Source organism: Marmota monax, unplaced genomic scaffold (genome assembly GCF_021218885.2).
Source record: "Marmota monax isolate L192 unplaced genomic scaffold, Marmota_monax_Labrador192_F-V1.1 WCK01_AAM20220418_F8-fsc00732, whole genome shotgun sequence".
In the NCBI taxonomy this organism is placed as follows: domain Eukaryota; kingdom Metazoa; phylum Chordata; class Mammalia; order Rodentia; family Sciuridae; genus Marmota; species Marmota monax.
Window position 1 is genome coordinate 155,271 of NW_026693828.1, and position 6,602 is coordinate 161,872.

A 6,602-nucleotide genomic window follows, 5' to 3' on the forward strand; every position below is an offset into this window, starting at 1 on the left:
GTATATTGCTTTGTCCAAAATATAGACACAATACTAGATGAGATATTTATTTAATTTTCTCTAACTTTTCATTTTCAAAAGCTGTCCAAACAATATAGAACTACAAAATCTAACATGTGTCTCAGAAGTTCATCTCATGGGCCTCTCGGTTTATCTTGGACTGCAGCCCATTCTCCTTGGACTGTTCCTATCCATGTACTTGGTCACAGTACTTGGGAACCTGCTCATTATCCTGGCCATCAGCTCTGACTCCCACCTCCACACCCCCATGTACTTCTTCCTCTCCAACCTGTCCCTGGCTGACATCGGTTTCGTCTCCACCAGGGTCCCAAAGATGATTATGAACATCCTAACTCATAGCAGAGTCATCTCCTATGTGGGCTGCCTGACTCAGATTTTTTTTTTTTTGATCATTTTTGGATGTATGGATGGTATGCTGCTTACTGTGATGGCCTATGATCAGTTTGTGGCCATCTGTCACCCCTGCACTATTCAATCATTATGAACCCTCGCCTCTGTGCCCTCTTAGTTTTGGTGTCTTTTTTATTTAGCCTTTTAGACTCCCAACTGCATAATTTGATTGCCTTGTGATCTACCCACTTCAAAGATGTAGAAATTTCCAATTTCTTCTGTGATCCTTCTCAAGTTCTTAATCTGGCCTATTCTGACACTTTCACCAATAACATAGTCATCTATTTTGTTGGTGCCATGTCTGTTTTTTTCCTATCTCTGGAATTTTCTTCTCTTACTGTAAAATTATTTCTTCTATTATGAGAATCCCATCAAGAGGTGGGAAGTACAGAGCCTTCTCCACCTGTGGATCTCATCTGTCAGTTGTTTGCTTTTTTTATGGGACAGGCATTGGAGTGACCTTGGATCAGCTGTGTCACAGTCACCCAAAACAACACAGTGGCCTCAATGATGTACACTGTGGTCAGCCCTATGCAAAACCCCTTCATCTGTAGCCTGAGGAACAGGGACATCAAAAGCTCACTGAGGAGGATCCACAGCAGATCAGTCTAATCTCACGACCTCTGACATCCATTTAGAATCTTATTTGGAAAAGGCAACAAAGCCAAATATCTAGATCTGTAGATTCTACCTCCTTGGATATATAAATTTTTATAGTTTAATGACTAATTATCACATTTCATAATAGAATAGTAGTTGCTACAACTGGTGGAAAACAGGAAGGGGAGATTTTAAAATGGGTACATTTTCAGTTTCTGAAGATGAGAAATTTCTGGAGATGGATGGTAGTGATAGTTGCACAACCACATGAGTGTAATTCATGCCACTGAACTGGATAGTTAACAGTGATTTAAATGGTCAATTTTTTGTTCTGTATATTTGACAGTTACAAACAATGACAATAAAAGGCATACTGGTATTTGAAAAAAAAGAAATGAAAGAAATGAATAAATATTATGCATGAGCTTACTCATTAGTAGAGGAGTCCAAATTCTTTCATGGTCATTGATTCTCCTCCTCCTCCTCCTCCTCCTCCTCCTCCTCCTCCTCCTCCTCCTCCTCCTCTTCTTCTTCTTCTTCTTCTTCTTCTTCTTCTTCTTCTTCTTCTTCTTCTTCTTCTGTTTCCTTCACTAATATTAGCAAGTCCTTAGTTATTAGGATAAATTAGTCCAAACTGGGTAAGGATGAACTCTGTGCATTGAGCCTCTAGGGGTATATAATATTCAATAATGAGTCTATGCTTTGGGACTTTTGGTCTGATGGCTCCATTCCCATGAATTCCATGCCTGTGTCTTCTCCTCTCTTAGTTGTCTGCATTATGAAAGTCTTTTGTGACATTGATAATATCAATCCTGAGGATGGAGCCTGAAACTTCATTGGGCATCAAACAACCAAGGGACATGGTACCTGCAGTCCTTGAAACACAGAGTCACTGCTTAACCCAGTAAGTGCTGAGAGAGAGAATGAATAGAGGAGACAGCCAGGGGCAGATTGTTTATTAATCATCATCAGGACAAAAATGGCAGTTTTTGTGGTTGGGTGGCAGGATACAAATATATAAAATTTCAACTGTGAGGACTGCAACCTATGTTGTGGTTGTCATGGAGTCCCAGAAATCTCATTCAAACTGTTTCTTTCCTTCCACACTGGTTCTTTCATTTCTGATTTTCAAGAACTGACACTTCACTTGCCACAGAGAAGGCATCAAACATAAAAATCTCTGTTAAACATTGAATATACCCTTCCTTGGTTCAAAGAGTGGCCATAATCAGTGTGGCTTCTGTACACTGAGCACTTTCCAGACTGTCTATACTTTCCTCCCTTTCAGGAATATCCCATAGAATTTGAGACACAGTGCCTGTGATCCCACTTAATTGTATTGGTAACATTCAGTTATTCAACAACCATTGCAGAAATCTTCATGGGATATAAAAAAAATCAAGCAGAAAGTGAAGGGGTCAGGTACATTTTATTTCTTGAACTGAGAGACATTTTAGAGTTTCACATAATTCTGGCTCCAGTTCCTTTTTTGTGTGTGCTTTAAGCCTATTTATTTTATATATTTTTAAATTTATTTGTTCTAATTAGTTATACATAACAGTAGAATTTTGATACATCATACTTAAATGGAGTATAACTTCTAATTTGTCTGGTTGTACATGATATAGAGTTATACAGGTCATGTAATCATATATGCACCGAGGGTAATAATATCCAATTCATTCAACTATCATTACTACCCCCATGTCTCCTTCCCTCCCTTCACTTCCCGTTGTTTAGTCCAAAATACCACTGTTGTGCCCCCTGCACCTTATTGTGAATTAGCATTTGTATATCAGAGAAAACATTCAGCCTTTGGTTCTTTGGGATTGGCTTATTTTGCTTATAATGATATTCTACAGTTCTATCCATGCCATAATTTCATTCTTCTTTAAGGCTCAGTAATATTCCATTGTGTATATATACCACATTTTCTTTATCCAGTCATCTGTTGAAGGGCATCTAGGTTGATTCATAGTTTAGATATTGTAGATGGAGCTGCTGTAAATGTTGATGTGGCTGCCTTACTGTAGTATGCTGGTTTTAAGTCCTTTGGGTATAAACTGAGGAGTGGGATAGTTGGGTCAAATGGTGGTTCCATTGCAAGTTTTCTGAGGAAGCTCCATACTGCTTTCCAGAGTGGTGGATCAATTTTCAGTCCCACCAACAATGTGGGAGTGTGCCTTTTTTCCCCACATCCTCTCCAACATTTATTGTTTCTTGTATTCCTGATGATTGCCATTCTGACTGGAGTGAGATGGAATCTCAATGTAGTTTTGATTTGCATTTCTCTAATTGCTAGAGATGTTGAACATTTTTCCATATATTTATTGATTGTATTTCTTCTGTGAAGTGTCTGTTTAGTTGTTCCAGTCCATTTTTGACAATTGTATTCATCAATAAACTTGTTCTTTTCATAATGACTGCTTTATTTTTTTATTTTATGAGTGTATTAGATATATATGTAATATTGGAGTTCATTTTGACATAATCATATAAGCATGGATTATAATGTGCTCTACTTCAGTCCCCATTACTTCCCTTTATCTTTCCTCCTCCCTCCCCCATTCCCCTTCTCTACTCTACTCGTCTTTCTTGTATTTATTTATAGTTTCTTTTTTAAATTAATATTTTATAGATATACATAAAGATTAAATTCACTGTAGAACATTCCTATATGTACATAGCATAGTTTGATCAATTTCATTCCACCATTTCTCTCTTTTCCCATCCTCCCTCCTTTCCCTGAATCCTATCTATCTATCTATCTATCTATCTACCTATCTATCTATTTGCTTTTGAGGTACCGAGGATTGAACCCAGAGGCACTCTCTACTGAGTACCTACCCTTTTTATTTATTTTTTTAAATTTTGAGACATAGTCTTTCCAAGTTGCTAAGGCTGGACTTGAACTTGTGATTCTCCTGCCTAGACCTCCCAAGTGACTGAGACTATAGGTGTGCACCCCTGTGCCTAGGTGAATGCTTTATTTAAGAAAAATCTATATTGACCAAATATTAACTAAGCTCCAACCTTCCCTTATGTGCCATGCATGTTTTAGAGATGGATGTTATTCTATTTCCAGCAATCAGAGAGGTGGTGAGATTTACACACATTCTGTGTAGTAGCAGGTCAATAATACAGGACTTAAATGTGGATGTCCTAATTCTCATTCCAGGGCACTGTCTCTTCTACTGGAAGCATGTGGTAATATTCCCCACAGAAGATGCAATTTCTTTATGGTTTATCATGAAAGGATTATTAATATACTCTATAAATATTTTTATGGTATACAATAAGGATGTAGTTGAGAACAAGTGATCATTTATTATGACAATATAGGTGATCAGAAGTAAAATTGAGCATGCATCAACTGTTGTAATTCAAACAACTATCCTTTACCCACACTGTATTTGAAAATTTTCTCTTTTTTGATATGAACAGAGGCACAAGAATTTTGAAATGATTATTGTATTAATAAACTAACAAATATTGTGTATCCCTCAGATAATGCCATGTACCTGTTAAAGCATTTGAAGTTGATGTATGTGCTTATATCACCACATGTTGATGTAAACTAGTATATTTCAGGGGAAAAAGATTTTGTGTTGTAGACTACTTAGATGAGCTTTAGGTACTTCTTAGGTAAGTTTTTAAGAAACAAATTTTAATTAATGCATAATAATTGTACACATTAATGGGATTCAGTATGATATTTCCTTACAGGCATACAGTGTGCACTAATCAACTAATCAATTCTAATCTCCCTTACCCCAACCCTCTCAATTTTCTCAATGTCTAGTAATCACTATTATAATTTCAGGTTGACTTTTTTAAGCTTCCACATAAGATGGAGAACATGTGGTATTTTGTCTTTCTCTGTCTGGCTTCTTTCACTTACCATAATGTCCTCCACTCCATCCACTCTGCTTCAAATGACTGGATTTTATTCTTTTTTTATGGTAGAATAATATTCCACTGTGGATATATGTACCATGTTTTCTTTATCTATTCATCTGTTAATGGACACCTAGGGTAATTCTGTATCTTAGCTATTGAGAGTTGTGCTGCAATAAACATGGGCATGAGGGTATATATTTGGTATGATGATTTCTTCTCTTTTGGGTTTATTTTCTTTTCTTTGAATAAAGAAGTGAAACAGCTAGGTCAACTAAATCATATGGTAGATTATTTTTACTGCACCCATTAATACATACATCAATAGTGACATGGAAACACTGATGGGAAAATCTACCTATCAATTCCATGACAGTGGTTGCCATTGGGGGACAGGTGTGTAGAAGAAGGTAATCATGCAGAGATGCCCAGAATTCAAATTTCCCACCCTGTTATCAAAACAGTATAAAATATTAGGTATGAAACAAATGTTGCTAAATTTTTGAACTTTAATAAAGAGGTGTGTATTATTCACAGAAATAAGTAATATTTTCCATTTTTTTGTCTTGAAACTTGTATTGGACCTGGGGAAAGAGAAGGGTGAATTAATAGTAATATTAGGAGCTGGGGATGTGGCTCAAGTGGTAGCACACTCGCCTAGCATGCATGAGGTGCTGCCTTCGATCCTCAGCACCACATAAAAATAAAATAATGATGTTGTGTCCACCAAAAACAAACAAAAATATTTTAAAAATTAAATATTCTCTTTTTTAGGCTTACATTCTTTTCTCTTTTTATTAGTACATTTAATTATGTAGAATAAATGGCTTCATTGTGGCATATACACATAATCTTTTTTGGGTTTATTTATGCAAATAACATACTTTGATCATACCCACCTCCTCATTAACCTCCCTTACACTCCTTCCTCTCCCTTTTCTCTAGCGATCCCTCTGTTACTTTCATATGTCCCCCACCCTTTGTTCCACATAGGAGGGAAAACATGTACCCCTTGCCTTTCTGAGTCTGGCTTATTTCACTTAATATTATGATCTACATTTTTATCCATTTTCCTGAAAATAACATGATTTTATTCTTTTTTATGGCTGAATAATACTTTATTCTGTATATATGCCACATTTTCTTAATCCAGTCATCTGTTGATAGGCCCTTAGGCTCATCCCATAAATTGGATATTATGAGTTGTGCCATGATATATATGGGTATGCAGGTGTCTTTATAGTATGCTGACTTTAATTTCTTTGGTTATATGCCTCAAATCTTATAGATGGATTACATGGTATTTCTATTTTTAGTTTTTTGAGGAAATTCCAAACTGATTTCTATAGTAGCTGAACTAATTTACATTCCCAAAACTGTGTATAGGAGTTACTTTTATCCTCATGTACTAGTCAGCATTTTTTTTTTGGTATATTTGGTGATAACTATTCTGACTAGGATGAGATGTGTGGTTGTAATTTATATTTCCCTCATGTCTAAAGATATTGAACATTTTTTTCATGTAACTGTTGGCTATACATATTTTTTTCCATTGAGAAGTATGTGTACATTTCATTTGCCAATTTATTTATTGGGTTGTTTCTGTTTTTGATATTAAGTTTTTTGAGTTCTTTATATACTATATATGTTAATCCCTTTTGGAAGAGTAGCCCATAAAATGTTTCTCCCATTCT

General features: G+C 35.9%; 1 pseudogene; it reads left to right on the forward strand.

The window, feature by feature from the left end:
• The first annotated feature begins 268 nt into the window (after positions 1-268).
• On the forward strand, positions 269-965 carry LOC124105201 (putative gustatory receptor clone PTE01; annotated as a pseudogene).
• The last annotated feature ends 5,637 nt before the right edge of the window (positions 966-6,602 follow it).